The sequence below is a fragment of the Dendropsophus ebraccatus genome, chromosome 5, assembly GCF_027789765.1.
Source record: "Dendropsophus ebraccatus isolate aDenEbr1 chromosome 5, aDenEbr1.pat, whole genome shotgun sequence".
NCBI classification, from domain to species: domain Eukaryota; kingdom Metazoa; phylum Chordata; class Amphibia; order Anura; family Hylidae; genus Dendropsophus; species Dendropsophus ebraccatus.
In genome coordinates this window covers 1,449,317-1,467,988 of record NC_091458.1, presented here as the reverse complement: position 1 = coordinate 1,467,988, position 18,672 = coordinate 1,449,317, and the positions used below count along the sequence as shown (strand labels likewise).

The 18,672-nt window shown below is 46.2% G+C and overlaps 1 protein-coding gene across 1 annotated transcript in view; it reads left to right on the top strand.

Moving 5' to 3' along the window:
- Positions 1–7,034: 7,034 nt before the first annotated feature.
- ILK (integrin linked kinase) overlaps positions 7,035–18,672 on the top strand; it is a 32,891-nt gene continuing 21,253 nt past the window's right edge. The window contains exon 1 of the mRNA XM_069969292.1: positions 7,035–7,136. The gene's annotated coding sequence lies outside the window, so the exon portion shown is untranslated. The remainder of the gene's footprint in view (positions 7,137–18,672) is intronic.

Below are 18,672 nucleotides of genomic sequence, written 5' to 3'. Positions count from 1 at the left end.
ACACTGTACACATATACCACCATCACACTGTATACATATACCACCACCACACTGTATACATATACCACCATCACACTGTACACATATACCACCACACTGTATACATATACCACCACCACACTGTATACATATACCACCACCACACTGTATACATATACCACCATCACCCTGTATACATATACCACCACCACACTGTATACATATACCACCATCACCCTGTATACATATACCACCACCACACTGTACACATATACCACCACCATACTGTACACATATACCACCACCACACTGTACACATATACCACCACCACACTGTACACATATACCACCACCACACTGTATACATATACCACCACACTGTATACATATACCACCATTACACTGTACACATATACCACCACACTGTACACATATACCACCACCACACTGTACACATATACCACCACACTGTACACATATACCACCACCACCACACTGTATACATATACCACCACCACACTGTACACATATACCACCACCACACTGTATACATATACCACCATTACACTGTATACATATACCACCACACTGTACACATATACCACCACACTGTACACATATATCACCACCACACTGTACACATATACCACCAATACACTGTACACATATACCACCACCACACTGTATACATATACCACCACACTGTACACATATATCACCACCACACTGTACACATATACCACCATCACACTGTACACATATACCACCACACTGTATACATATACCACCACACTGTATACATATACCACCACACTGTACACATATATCACCATCACACTGTATACATATACCACCATCACACTGTATACATATACCACCACACTGTATACATATACCACCACCACACTGTATACATATACCACCACCACTGTATACATATACCACCACACTGTATACATATACCACCATCACACTGTATACATACACCACCACCACACTGTATACATATACCACCACCACACTGTACACATATACCACCACACTGTATACATATACCACCACACTGTATACATATACCATCACCACACTGTACATATACCACCACACTGTACACATATACCACCACACTGTATACATATACCACCACACTGTATACATATACCACCATCACACTGTACACATATACCACCACCACACTGTACACATATACCACCACCACACTGTATACATATACCACCACACTGTATACATATACCACCACACTGTATACATATACCACCACACTGTACATATATATCACCATCACACTGTATACATATACCACCACACTGTATACATATACCACCACACTGTACATATATATCACCATCACACTGTACACATATACCATCACCACACTGTACACATATACCATCACACTGTACACATATACCACCACCACACTGTATACATATACCACCATCACACTGTACACATATACCACCACCACACTGTACACATATACCACTATCACACTGTACACATATACCACCACACTGTATACATATACCACCACCACACTGTATACATATACCACCACACTGTACATATATATCACCATCACACTGTATACATATACCACCACACTGTACATATATATCACCATCACACTGTATACATATACCACCATCACACTGTATACATATACCATCACACTGTATACATATACCACCACCACACTGTACACATATACCACCACCACACTGTATACATATACCACACTCTGTACACATATACCACCACCACACTGTATACATATACCACCACCACACTGTACACATATACCACCATCACACTGTGCACATATACCACCATCACACTGTATACATATACCACCACCACACTGTATACATATACCACCACCACACTGTATACATATACCACCACCACACTGTACACATATACCACCACCACACTGTATACATATACCACCACCACACTGTATACATATACCACCACACTGTATACATATACCACCACCACACTGTATACATATACCACCACCACACTGTATACATATACCACCACCACACTGTATACATATACCACCATCACACTGTATACATATACCACCACCACACTGTACACATATACCACCACCACACTGTATACATATACCACCACCCACACTGTACACATATACCACCATCACACTGTGCACATATACCACATCACACTGTATAACATATACCACACCACACGGATAACATATACCACCACCACACTGTATACATATACCACCACCACACTGTACACATATACCACCATCACACTGTACACATATACCACCACACTGTATACATATACCACCATCACACTGTACACATATACCACCATCACACTGTGCACATATACCACCATCACACTGTGCACATATACCACCATCACACTGTATACATATACCACCACCACACTGTATACATATACCACCACCACACTGTATACATATACCACCACCACACTGTATACATATACCACCACCACACTGTACACATATACCACCACCACACTGTATACATATACCACCATCACACTGTATACATATACCACCACCATCACACTGTATACATATACCACCACACTGTATACATATACCACCATCACACTGTGCACATATACCACCACACTGTATACATATACCACCACCACACTGTACACATATACCACCATCACACTGTATACATATACCACCACCACACTGTATACATATACCACCACCATCACACTGTATACATATACCACCACACTGTATACATATACCACCACCACACTGTATACATATACCACCATCACACTGTATACATATACCACCACCACACTGTATACATATACCACCACCACACTGTACACATATACCACCATCACACTGTGCACATATACCACCATCACACTGTATACATATACCACCACACTGTATACATATACCACCACCACACTGTATACATATACCACCACCACACTGTACACATATACCACCATCACACTGTGCACATATACCACCACCACACTGTATACATATACCACCACACTGTATACATATACCACCATCACACTGTATACATATACCACCACCACACTGTACACATATACCACCATCACACTGTACACATATACCACCACCACACTGTACACATATACTACCACACTGTATACATATACCACACACCACACTGTATACATATACCACCACACTGTATACATATACCACCACCACACTGTATACATATACCACCATCACACTGTGCACATATACCACCACACTGTACACATATACCATCACCACACTGTATACATATACCACCACCACACTGTACACATATACCACCACCACACTGTATACATATACCACCACACTGTATACATATACCACCACCACACTGTACACATATACCACCAATACACTGTACACATATACCACCATCACACTGTATACATATACCACCACACTCTGTACACATATACCACCACCACACTGTATACATATACCACCACCACACTGTACACATATACCACCATCACACTGTATACATATACCACCATCACACTGTATACATATACCACCACACTGTACACATATACCACCATCACACTGTATACATATACCACCACACTGTACACATATACCACCATCACACTGTATACATATACCACCACCACACTGTATACATATACCACCACACTGTATACATATACCACCATCACACTGTATACATATACCACCATCACACTGTATACATATACCACCACACTCTGTACACATATACCACCACCACACTGTACACATATACCACCACACTGTATACATATACCACCACCACACTGTACACATATACCACCACCACACTGTATACATATACCACCACACTGTACACATATACCACCACACTGTATACATATACCACCACCACACTGTATACATATACCACCATCACACTGTATACATATACCACCATCACACTGTATACATATACCACCACCACACTGTATACATATACCACCACCACACTGTACATATATACCACCACCACACTGTATACATATACCACCATCACACTGTATACATATACCACCACACTGTATACATATACCACCACCACACTGTATCCATATACCACCATCCACACTGTACACATATAACCACCACCACCACTGGTACACATATACCACCACCACACTGTACACATATACCACCACCACACTGTACACATATACCACCACCACACTGTATACATATACCACCACCACACTGTACACATATACCACCACCACACTGTATACATATACCACCACCACACTGTACACATATACCACCATCACACTGTACACATATACCACCACCACACTGTACACATATACCACCACCACACTGTATACATATACCATCACACTGTATACATATACCACCACCACACTGTACACATATACCACCATCACACTGTGCACATATACCACCACACTGTACACATATACCACCACCACACTGTACACATATACCACCACACTGTATACATATACCACCACCACACTGTACACATATACCACCACCACACTGTATACATATACCACCACCACACTATATACATATACCACCACCACCACACTGTACACATATACCACCATCACACTGTATACATATAGCACCATCACACTGTATACATATACCACCACACTGTATACATATACCACCACCACACTGTATACATATACCACCACCACACTGTATACATATACCACCACACTGTATACATATACCACCACACTGTACACATATACCACCACACTGTACACATATACCACCACACTGTACACATATATCACCACCACACTGTACACATATACCACCAATACACTGTACACATATACCACCACCACACTGTATACATATACCACCATCACACTGTATACATATAGCACCATCACACTGTATACATATACCACCACACTGTATACATATACCACCACCACACTGTATACATATACCACCACCACACTGTATACATATACCACCACACTGTACACATATACCACCATCACACTGTATACATATACCACCACCACACTGTACACATATACCACCACCACACTGTACACATATACCACCATCACACTGTACACATATACCACCATCACACTGTATACATATACCACCACCACACTGTACACATATACCACCACCACACTGTACACATATACCACCACCACACTGTACACATATACCACCATCACACTGTATACATATACCATCACACTGTACACATATACCACCACCACACTGTACACATATACCACCACCACACTGTACACATATACCACCACCACACTGTACACATATACCACCACCACACTGTATACATATACCACCACCACACTGTATACATATACCACCACACTGTACACATATACCACCACACTGTACACATATACCACCATCACACTGTGCACATATACCACCACCACACTGTACACATATACCATCACACTGTACACATATACCATCACCACACTGTATACATATACCACCATCACACTGTATACATATACCACCACCACACTGTACACATATACCACCATCACACTGTATACATATACCACCACCACACTGTACACATATACCACCACCACACTGTACACATATACCACCACACTGTACACATATACCACCACCACACTGTGCACATATACCACCACCACACTGTACACATATACCATCACACTGTACACATATACCATCACCACACTGTATACATATACCACCATCACACTGTATACATATACCACCACCACACTGTACACATATACCACCATCACACTGTATACATATACCACCATCACACTGTACACATATACCACCACCACACTGTACACATATACCACCCTCACACTGTACACATATACCACCACACTGTACACATATACCACCACACTGTATACATATACCATCACCACACTGTACATATACCACCACACTGTACACATATACCACCACCACACTGTACACATATACCACCACACTGTACACATATACCACCACAACACTGTACACATATACCACCACACTGTACACATATACCACCACCACACTGTGCACATATACCACCACCACACTGTACACATATACCATCACCACACTGTATACATATACCACCATCACACTGTATACATATACCACCACCACACTGTACACATATACCACCACCACACTGTATACATATACCACCACACTGTACACATATACCACCACACTGTATACATATACCACCACCACACTGTATACATATACCATCACACTGTACACCTATACCACCACCACACTGTATACATATACCACCACCACACTGTACACATATACCACCACCACACTGTATACATATACCACCATTACACTGTATACATATACCACCACCACACTGTACACATATACCACCACCACACTGTATACATATACCACCACACTGTACACATATACCACCACCACACTGTATACATATACCACCACACTGTATACATATACTACCACCACACTGTACACATATACCACCACACTGTACACCTATACCACCACCACACTGTATACATATACCACCACCACACTGTACACATATACCACCACCACACTGTATACATATACCACCATTACACTGTATACATATACCACCACCACACTGTACACATATACCACCACCACACTGTATACATATACCACCACACTGTATACATGCCGTATAGCTGCCGTATACTCTCCACCCCCCCGCACTCATTACACTTGGTCTCGCCGCCCTCCTCCCCCAGATAGCGAGGATGGTATACACTCAGCACCACGTGATCTCCGGGGCTCTCTCCACCTCCCTATATATGGGCAATCTGCTCGGCTCGAGCAAAGGGCGCGGTTTAAAGTTTATCTTCTTTTTGATTGGTGGATAATTCGCCCAATCATTACGCATTACAGCTTTAAACCACGCCCTATTGTTTTATTCTATTGGCTAACTGCAAGAAATCTCCGCCCACGTACAATCGTTTTTGGAAACGTCGTCAATTTCTCCTCCCAGTAGCGACGCCCAGCTGCGGAATGTGACGTGTCTGAGGAGCGCGCACGTAACCGGGCGGGAGCGAGCGCGGAGGTGAGGCGTGTGCTGCGATACTTCTATATCTAATGGTATCTACTCTGCTATATCTGCAGTATATATACTGTGTGTGTGCTAGGAGGTATATAATGTATATACTGTGTGTGTGTGTGCTGGGAGGTATATAATGTATATACTGTGTGTGTGTGTGTGCTGGGAGGTATATAATGTATATACTGTGTGTGTGTGTGTGTGCTGGGAGGTATATAATGTATATACTGTGTGTGTGTGTGTGCTAGGAGGTATATAATGTATATACTGTGTGTGTGTGTGCTGGGAGGTATATAATGTATATACTGTGTGTGTGTGTGTGTGCTGGGAGGTATATAATGTATATACTGTGTGTGTGTGTGTGCTAGGAGGTATATAATGTATATACTGTGTGTGTGTGCTGGGAGGTATATAATGTATATACTGTGTGTGTGTGTGTGTGCTGGGAGGTATATAATGTATATACTGTGTGTGTGTGTGTGCTGGGAGGTATATAATGTATATTCTGTGTGTGTGCTGGGAGGTATATAATGTATATTCTGTGTGTGTGTGCGCTGGGAGGTATATAATGTATATACTGTGTGTGTGTGTGTGCTGGGAGGTATATAATGTATATACTGTGTGTGTGTGTGTGCTGGGAGGTATATAATGTATATACTGTGTGTGTGTGTGCTGGGAGGTATATAATGTATATACTGTGTGTGTGTGTGTGCTGGGAGGTATATAATGTATATACTGTGTGTGTGTGTGTGCTGGGAGGTATATAATGTATATACTGTGTGTGTGTGTGTGCTGGGAGGTATATAATGTATATACTGTGTGTGTGTGTGTGTGTGTGTGCTGGGAGGTATATAATGTGTGTGTGTGTGTGCTGGGAGGTATATAATGTATATACTGTGTGTGTGTGTGTGCTGGGAGGTATATAATGTATATACTGTGTGTGTGTGTGTGCTGGGAGGTATATAATGTATATACTGTGTGTGTGTGTGTTGTGTTGTGCTGGGAGGTATATAATGTATATGTGTGTGTGGTGCTGGGAGGTATATAATGTATATACTGTGTGTGTGTGTGTGCTGGGAGGTATATAATGTATATACTGTGTGTGTGTGTGTGCTGGGAGGTATATAATGTATATACTGTGTGTGTGTGTGCTGGGAGGTATATAATGTATATACTGTGTGTGGTGTGTGTGCTGGGAGGTATATAATGTATATACTGTGTGTGTGTGTGTGCTGGGAGGTATATAATGTATATACGTGTGTGTGTGTGTGCTGGGAGGTATATAATGTATATACTGTGTGTGTGTGTGTGCTGGGAGGTATATAATGTATATACTGTGTGTGTGTGTGCTGGGAGGTATATAATGTATATACTGTGTGTGTGTGCTGGGAGGTATATAATGTATATACTGTGTGTGTGTGTGCTGGGAGGTATATAATGTATATACTGTGTGTGTGTGTGCTGGGAGGTATATAATGTATATACTGTGTGTGTGTGCTGGGAGGTATATAATGTATATACTGTGTGTGTGTGTGTGCTGGGAGGTATATAATGTATATACTGTGTGTGTGTGTGCTGGGAGGTATATAATGTATATACTGTGTGTGTGTGTGCTGGGAGGTATATAATGTATATACTGTGTGTGTGTGTGTGCTGGGAGGTATATAATGTATATACTGTGTGTGTGTGTGCTGGGAGGTATATAATGTATATACTGTGTGTGTGTGTGCTGGGAGGTATATAATGTATATACTGTGTGTGTGTGTGTGCTGGGAGGTATATAATGTATATACTGTGTGTGTGTGTGTGCTGGGAGGTATATAATGTATATACTGTGTGTGTGTGTGCTGGGAGGTATATAATGTATATACTGTGTGTGTGTGCTGGGAGGTATATAATGTATATACTGTGTGTGTGTGTGTGCTGGGAGGTATATAATGTATATACTGTGTGTGTGTGTGCTGGGAGGTATATAATGTATATACTGTGTGTGTGTGTGTGTGCTGGGAGGTATATAATGTATATACTGTGTGTGTGTGTGCTGGGAGGTATATAATGTATATACTGTGTGTGTGTGCTGGGAGGTATATAATGTTATATTACTGTGTGTTGTGTGCTGGGAGGTATATAATGTATATACTGTGTGGTGTGTGCTGGGAGGTATATAATGTATATACTGTGTGTGCTGGGAGGTATATAATGTATATACTGTGTGTGTGTGTGTGCTGGGAGGTATATAATGTATATACTGTGTGTGTGTGTGTGCTGGGAGGTATATAATGTATATAGTGTGTGTGTGTGTGTGCTGGGAGGTATATAATGTATATACTGTGTGTGTGTGTGTGCTGGGAGGTATATAATGTATATACTGTGTGTGTGTGGTGTGCTGGGAGGTATATAATGTATATACTGTGTGTGTGTGTGTGCTGGGGAGGTATATAATGTATATACTGTGTGTGTGTGTGTGCTGGGAGGTATATAATGTATATACTGTGTGTGTGTGTGTGCTGGGAGGTATATAATGTATATACTGTGTGTGTGTGTGTGCTGGGAGGTATATAATGTATATACTGTGTGTGTGTGTGCTGGGAGGTATATAATGTATATACTGTGTGTGTGTGTGTGCTGGGAGGTATATAATGTATATACTGTGTGTGTGTGTGCTGGGAGGTATATAATGTATATACTGTGTGTGTGTGCTGGGACGGTATATAATGTATATACTGTGTGTGTGTGTGTGCTGGGAGGTATATAATTGTATATACTGTGTGTGTGTGTGTGCTGGGAGGTATATAATGTATATACTGTGTGTGTGTGTGCTGGGAGGTATATAATGTATATACTGTGTGTGTGTGCTGGGAGGTATATAATGTATATACTGTGTGTGTGTGTGTGCTGGGAGGTATATAATGTATATACTGTGTGTGTGTGTGTGTGTGCTGGGAGGTATATAATGTATATACTGTGTGTGTGTGTGCTGGGAGGTATATACTGTGTGTGTGTGTGTGCTGGGAGGTATATAATGTATATACTGTGTGTGTGTGTGCTGGGAGGTATATAATGTATATACTGTGTGTGTGTGCTGGGAGGTATATAATGTATATTCTGTGTGTGTGCTGGAAGGTATATAATGTATATACTGTGTGTGTGTGTGCTGGGAGGTATATAATGTATATTCTGTGTGTGTGCTGGGAGGTATATAATGTATATACTGTGTGTGTGTGCTGGGAGGTATATAATGTATATACTGTGTGTGTGTGTGTGTGCTGGGAGGTATATAATGTATATACTGTGTGTGTGTGCTGGGAGGTATATAATGTATATACTGTGTGTGTGTGCTGGGAGGTATATAATGTATATACTGTGTGTGTGCTGGGAGGTATATAATGTATATTCTGTGTGTGTGCTGGGAGGTATATAATGTATATACTGTGTGTGTGTGTGTGCTGGGAGGTATATAATGTATATACTGTGTGTGTGCTGGGAGGTATATAATGTATATACTGTGTGTGTGCTGGGAGGTATATACTGTGTGTGTGTGTGTGCTGGGAGGTATATAATGTATATACTGTGTGTGTGTGTGTGCTGGGAGGTATATAATGTATATACTGTGTGTGTGTGTGCTGGGAGGTATATAATGTATATACTGTGTGTGTGTGTGTGTGCTGGGAGGTATATAATGTATATACTGTGTGTGTGTGTGCTGGGAGGTATATAATGTATATACTGTGTGTGTGTGTGCTGGGAGGTATATAATGTATATTCTGTGTGTGTGCTGGGAGGTATATAATGTATATACTGTGTGTGTGTGCTGGGAGGTATATAATGTATATACTGTGTGTGTGTGTGTGCTGGGAGGTATATAATGTATATACTGTGTGTGTGTGCTGGGAGGTATATAATGTATATACTGTGTGTGTGCTAGGAGGTATATAATGTATATTCTGTGTGTGTGCTGGGAGGTATATAATGTATATACTGTGTGTGTGTGTGCTGGGAGGTATATAATGTATATACTGTGTGTGTGTGTGCTGGGAGGTATATAATGTATATACTGTGTGTGTGCTGGGAGGTATATAATGTATATACTGTGTGTGTGTGTGTGTGTGTGTGTGTGTGTGCTGGGAGGTATATAATGTATATACTGTGTGTGTGTGTGTGTGCTGGGAGGTATATAATGTATATACTGTGTGTGTGTGCTGGGAGGTATATAATGTATATACTGTGTGTGTGCTAGGAGGTATATAATGTATATTCTGTGTGTGTGCTGGGAGGTATATAATGTATATACTGTGTGTGTGTGTGTGCTGGGAGGTATATAATGTATATACTGTGTGTGTGTGTGTGCTGGGAGGTATATAATGTATATACTGTGTGTGTGTGTGTGCTGGGAGGTATATAATGTATATACTGGTGTGTGTGTGCTGGGAGGTATATAATGTATATACTGTGTGTGTGTGTGCTGGGAGGTATATAATGTATATACTGTGTGTGTGCTGGGAGGTATATAATGTATATACTGTGTGTGTGCTGGGAGGTATATAATGTATATACTGTGTGTGTGTGTGTGCTGGGAGGTATATAATGTATAGACTGTGTGTGTGTGCTGGGAGGTATATAATGTATATACTGTGTGTGTGTGTGCTGGGAGGTATATAATGTATATACTGTGTGTGTGTGTGCTGGGAGGTATATAATGTATATACTGTGTGTGTGTGTGTGTGCTGGGAGGTATATAATGTATATACTGTGTGTGTGTGTGTGTGCTGGGAGGTATATAATGTATATACTGTGTGTGTGTGTGTGCTGGGAGGTATATAATGTATATACTGTGTGTGTGTGTGCTGGGAGGTATATAATGTATATAATGTGTGTGTGTGTGTGCTGGGAGGTATATAATGTATATACTGTGTGTGTGTGTGTGTGCTGGGAGGTATATACTGTGTGTGTGCTGGGAGGTATATACTGTGTGTGTGCTGGGAGGTATATAATGTATATACTGTGTGTGTGTGCTGGGAGGTATATAATGTATATTCTGTGTGTGTGCTGGGAGGTATATAATGTATATACTGTGTGTGTGTGCTGGGAGGTATATAATGTATATACTGTGTGTGCTGGGAGGTATATAATGTATATACTGTGTGTGTGTGCTGGGAGGTATTTAATGTATATACTGTGTGTGTGCTAGGAGGTATATAATGTATATTCTGTGTGTGTGCTGGGAGGTATATAATGTATATACTGTGTGTGTGTGCTGGGAGGTATATAATGTATATACTGTGTGTGTGTGTGCTGGGAGGTATATAATGTATATACTGTGTGTGTGTGTGTGTGTTGGGAGGTATATAATGTATATACTGTGTGTGTTGGGAGGTATATAATGGTGATCTCTGGTAAATGCCAAGCGTCCTGCACGTTGTTGGGCTGTGACCCTCATCTGTGGACGTTGGGCCTCATGGAGTCGGTACCGGTTGTGCGGACACCTACACATTAGTGGCTGCTGGAGGCCATTGTGCAGGGCTCAGGCAGTGCTCCTCCTGGTCCTCCTTACACAGAGGCGGAGGTAGCGGTCCTGCTGCTGGGTCGTTGCCTCCTCCACGTCTCCTGGTGTCGGCGGCGTCTCCTGGTGGCTTCCAGCCTCTGGACACTACGGCCTCCTCCACGTCTCCTGGTGGCCTCCAGCCTCTGGACACTACGCTGACGACAGACACAGCAAAGCACCTTGCCACGGCTCACATTGATGTGCCATCCTGGAGGAGCTGCACTACCTGAGCCACCTGTGTGTGTTTGAGTCCGTCTCATGCTACCACGACATTGGTGACACGTGCAGATCCGGCCCTATTCCTACCCCCTCGCCTGCGCCATGTGTGCTAGAGTTGTTGCACTTCACATTTGGTAAAGAAAGCAGTCTGGTTTGGAAACGTGTTGTGATAAATAGTAGTTAGGTGTGATGCTTGGTATGAGTGGTTTTGGGGTGGAGTGCCCCCATTGGTTCCCAGTGAGGCTGCGGTCCGATTATTACATGTGTGTTTTGGAGAGTTGTGCCTTGCCCTTGCACAACCGATAAAGGTGAGCGTTCCCTCCCACTGTGTACCCAGCCATCTTCCTGAGGAGTGCCGTCCTCCTTTTCTGCATAGTCTGTGTGGTAGAGGATGATGGTGCGTCCCCTTCCATCCACCATAGTCTGTGTGTGTGGTAGAGGATGATGGTGCGGCCCCCTTCCATCCACCATAGTCTGTGTGGTAGAGGATGATGGTGCGGCCCCTTCCATCCACCATAGTCTGTGTGGTAGAGGACGATGGTGCGGCCCCTTCCATCCACCATAGTCTGTGTGTGGTAGAGGATGATGGTGCGGCCCCTTCCATCCACCATAGTCTGTGTGTGTGGTAGAGGATGATGGTGCGGCCCCCTTCCATCCACCATAGTCTGTGTGGTAGAGGATGATGGTGCGGTCCCCTTCCATCCACCATAGTCTGTGTGTGTGGTAGAGGATGATGGTGCGGCCCCCTTCCATCCACCATAGTCTGTGTGGTAGAGGATGATGGTGCGGTCCCCTTCCATCCACCATAGTCTGTGTGTGTGGTAGAGGATGATGGTGCGGCCCCCTTCCATCCACCATAGTCTGTGTGTGGTAGAGGACGATGGTGCGGCCCCCTTCCATCCACCATAGTCTGTGTGGTAGAGGATGATGGTGCGGCCCCTTCCATCCACCATAGTCTGTGTGTGTGGTAGAGGATGATGGTGCGGCCCCTTCCATCCACCATAGTCTGTGTGGTAGAGGATGATGGTGCGGTCCCCTTCTATCCACCATAGTCTGTGTGGTAGAGGATGATGGTGCGTTCCCTTCCATCCACCATAGTCTGTGTGTGTGGTAGAGGATGATGGTGCGGCCCCCTTCTATCCACCATAGTCTGTGTGGTAGAGGATGATGGTGCGGCCCCTTCCATCCACCATAGTCTGTGTGGTAGAGGATGATGGTGCGGCCCCCTTCCATCCACCATAGTCTGTGTGTGTGTGGTAGAGGATGATGGTGCGGCCCCCTTCCATCCACCATAGTCTGTGTGTGTGGTAGAGGATGATGGTGCGGCCCCTTCCATCCACCATAGTCTGTGTGTGTGGTAGAGGATGATGGTGCGTCCCCTTCCATCCACCATAGTCTGTGTGGTAGAGGATGATGGTGCGGCCCCCTTCCATCCACCATAGTCTGTGTGGTAGAGGATGATGGTGCAGCCCCCTTCCATCCACCATAATCTGTGTGTGTGTGTGGTAGAGGACGATGGTGCGGCCCCCTTCCATATACCATAGTCTGTGTGGTAGAGGATGATGGTGCGGCCCCCTTCCATCCACCATAGTCTGTGTGGTAGAGGATGATGGTGCGGCCCCCTTCTATCCACCATAGTCTGTGTGTGTGTGGTAGAGGATGATGGTGCAGCCCCCTTCCATCCACCATAGTCTGTGTGGTAGAGGATGATGGTGCGGCCCCCTTCCATCCACCATAGTCTGTGTGGTAGAGGATGATGGTGCGGCCCCCTTCCATCCACCATAGTCTGTGTGTGTGTGGTAGAGGATGATGGTGCGGCCCCCTTCCATCCACCATAGTCTGTGTGGTAGAGGATGATGGTGCGGCCCCCTTCCATCCACCATAGTCTGTGTGGTAGAGGATGATGGTGCGGCCCCCTTCCATCCACCATAGTCTGTGTGTGTGGTAGAGGATGATGGTGCGGCCCCCTTCCATCCACCATAGTCTGTGTGGTAGAGGATGATGGTGCGGCCCCCTTCTATCCACCATAGTCTGTGTGTGTGTGGTAGAGGACGATGGTGCGGCCCCCTTCTATCCACCATAGTCTGTGTGGTAGAGGATGATGGTGCGTCCCCTTCCATCCACCATAGTCTGTGTGGTAGAGGATGATGGTGCGTCCCCTTCCATCCACCATAGTCTGTGTGGTAGAGGATGATGGTGCGCCCCCTTCCATCCACCATAGTCTGTGTGGTAGAGGATGATGGTGCGGCCCCCTTCCATCCACCATAGTCTGTGTGTGTGGTAGAGGATGATGGTGCGGCCCCCTTCCATCCACCATAGTCTGTGTGGTAGAGGATGATGGTGCGGCCCCCTTCCATCCACCATTGTCTATGTGGTAGAGGATGATGGTGCAGCCCCCTTCCATCCACCATAGTCTGTGTGTGTGTGGTAGAGGACGATGGTGCGGCCCCCTTCCATCCACCATAGTCTGTGTGTGGTAGAGGATGATGGTGCGGCCCCCTTCCATCCACCATAGTCTGTGTGGTAGAGGATGATGGTGCGGCCCCCTTCCATCCACCATAGTCTGTGTGTGTGTGGTAGAGGATGATGGTGCGTCCCCTTCCATCCACCATAGTCTGTGTGGTAGAGGATAATGGTGCGGCCCCCTTCCATCCACCATAGTCTGTGTGTGGTAGAGGATGATGGTGCGGCCCCCTTCCATCCACCATAGTCTGTGTGTGGTAGAGGATGATGGTGCGGCCCCCTTCCATCCACCATAGTCTGTGTGTGGTAGAGGATGATGGTGCGGCCCCCTTCCATCCACCATAGTCTGTGTGGTAGAGGATGAGGGTAGCGGCCCTTCCATCCACCATAGTCTTGGTGGTAGAGGATGATGGTGCGGGCCCCCCTTCCATCCACCATAGTCTGTGTGTGTGTGTAGAGGACGATAGTGCGGCCCCCTTTCCATCCACCATAGTCTGGTGTGTGGTAGAGGATGATGGTGCGGCCCCCTTCCATCCACCATAGTCTGTGTGGTAGAGGACGATAGTGCGGCCCCCTTCCATCCACCATAGTCTGTGTGTGGTAGAGGATGATGGTGCGGCCCCCTTCCATCCACCATAGTCTGTGTGTGGTAGAGGATATGGTGGCGGCCCCCTTCCATCCACCATAGTCTGTGTGTGGTAGAGGATGAGGTGCTGCCCCCTTCCATCCACCATAGTCTGTGTGGTAGAGGATGATGGTGCAGGCCCCCTTCCATCCACCATAGTCTGTGTGTGTGGGTAGAGGATGATGGTGCGGCCCCCTTCCATCCACCATAGTCTGTGTGTGGTAGAGGATCGATAGGTGCGGCCCCCTTCCATCCACCATAGTCTGTGTGGTAGAGGATGATGGTGCGGCCCCCTTCCATCCACCATTAGTCTATGTGGTAGAGGATGATGGTGCAGCCCCCTTCCATCCACCATAGTCTGTGTGTGTGTGGTAGAGGACGATGGTGCGGCCCCCTTCCATCCACCATAGTCTGTGTGTGGTAGAGGATGATGGTGCGGCCCCCTTCCATCCACCATAGTCTGTGTGGTAGAGGATGATGGTGCGGCCCCCTTCCATCCACCATAGTCTGTGTGTGTGTGGTAGAGGATGATGGTGCGGCCCCTTCCATCCACCATAGTCTGTGTGGTAGAGGATGAATGGTGCGGCCCCCTTCCATCCACCATAGTCTGTGTGTGGTAGAGGATGATGGTGCGGCCCCCTTCCATCCACCATAGTCTGTGTGTGGTAGAGGATGATGGTGCGGCCCCCTTCCATCCACCATAGTCTGTGTGTGGTAGAGGATGATGGTGCGGCCCCCTTCCATCCACCATAGTCTGTGTGGTAGAGGATGATGGTGCGGCCCCTTCCATCCACCATAGTCTGTGTGGTAGAGGATGATGGTGCGGCCCCCTTCCATCCACCATAGTCTGTGTGTGTGTGGTAGAGGACGATAGTGCGGCCCCCTTCCATCCACCATAGTCTGTGTGTGTGGTAGAGGATGATGGTGCGGCCCCCTTCCATCCACCATAGTCTGTGTGGTAGAGGACGATAGTGCGGCCCCCTTCCATCCACCATAGTCTGTGTGTGGTAGAGGATGATGGTGCGGCCCCTTCCATCCACCATAGTCTGTGTGTGGTAGAGGATGATGGTGCGGCCCCCTTCCATCCACCATAGTCTGTGTGGTAGAGGATGATGGTGCGGCCCCCTTCCATCCACCATTGTCTATGTGGTAGAGGATGATGGTGCAGCCCCCTTCCATCCACCATAGTCTGTGTGTGTGTGGTAGAGGACGATGGTGCGGCCCCCTTCCATCCACCATAGTCTGTGTGTGTGGTAGAGGATGATGGTGCGGCCCCCTTCCATCCACCATAGTCTGTGTGTGTGGTAGAGGATGATGGTGCGGCCCCCTTCCATCCACCATAGTCTGTGTGGTAGAGGATGATGGTGCGGCCCCCTTCCATCCACCATAGTCTGTGTGTGTGTGGTAGAGGATGATGGTGCGTCCCCTTCCATCCACCATAGTCTGTGTGGTAGAGGATAATGGTGCGGCCCCCTTCCATCCACCATAGTCTGTGTGTGGTAGAGGATGATGGTGCGGCCCCCTTCCATCCACCATAGTCTGTGTGTGGTAGAGGATGATGGTGCGGCCCCCTTCCATCCACCATAGTCTGTGTGTGGTAGAGGATGATGGTGCGGCCCCCTTCCATCCACCATAGTCTGTGTGGTAGAGGATGATGGTGCGGCCCCTTCCATCCACCATAGTCTGTGTGGTAGAGGATGATGGTGCGGCCCCCTTCCATCCACCATAGTCTGTGTGTGTGTGGTAGAGGACGATAGTGCGGCCCCCTTCCATCCACCATAGTCTGTGTGTGTGGTAGAGGATGATGGTGCGGCCCCCTTCCATCCACCATAGTCTGTGTGGTAGAGGACGATAGTGCGGCCCCCTTCCATCCACCATAGTCTGTGTGTGTGGTAGAGGATGATGGTGCGGCCCCCTTCCATCCACCATAGTCTGTGTGTGGTAGAGGATGATGGTGCGGCCCCCTTCCATCCACCATAGTCTGTGTGTGGTAGAGGATGATGGTGCGGCCCCCTTCCATCCACCATAGTCTGTGTGTGGTAGAGGATGATGGTGCGGCCCCCTTCCATCCACCATAGTCTGTGTGGTAGAGGATGATGGTGCGGCCCCTTCCATCCACCATAGTCTGTGTATGTGTGGTAGAGGACGATAGTGCGGCCCCCTTCCATCCACCACAGTCTGTGTGTGTGGTAGAGGATGATGGTGCGGCCCCCTTCCATCCACCATAGTCTGTGTGTGTGTGGTAGAGGATGATGGTGCGGCCCCCTTCCATCCACCATAGTCTGTGTGTGTGTGGTAGAGGATGATGGTGAGGCCCCCTTCCATCCACCATAGTCTGTGTGTGTGTGGTAGAGGATGATGGTGCGGCCCCCTTCCATCCACCATAGTCTGTGTGTGTGGTAGAGGATGATGGTGCGGCCCCCTTCCATCCACCATAGTCTGTGTGTGTGTGGTAGAGGATGATGGTGCGGCCCCCTTCCATCCACCATAGTCTGTGTGGTAGAGGATGATGGTGCGGCCCCCTTCTATCCACCATAGTCTGTGTGTGTGGTAGAGGATGATGGTGCGGCCCCCTTCCATCCACCATAGTCTGTGTGTGTGGTAGAGGATGATGGTGCGGCCCCCTTCTATCCACCATAGTCTGTGTGGTAGAGGATGATGGTGCGGCCCCCTTCCATCCACCATAGTCTGTG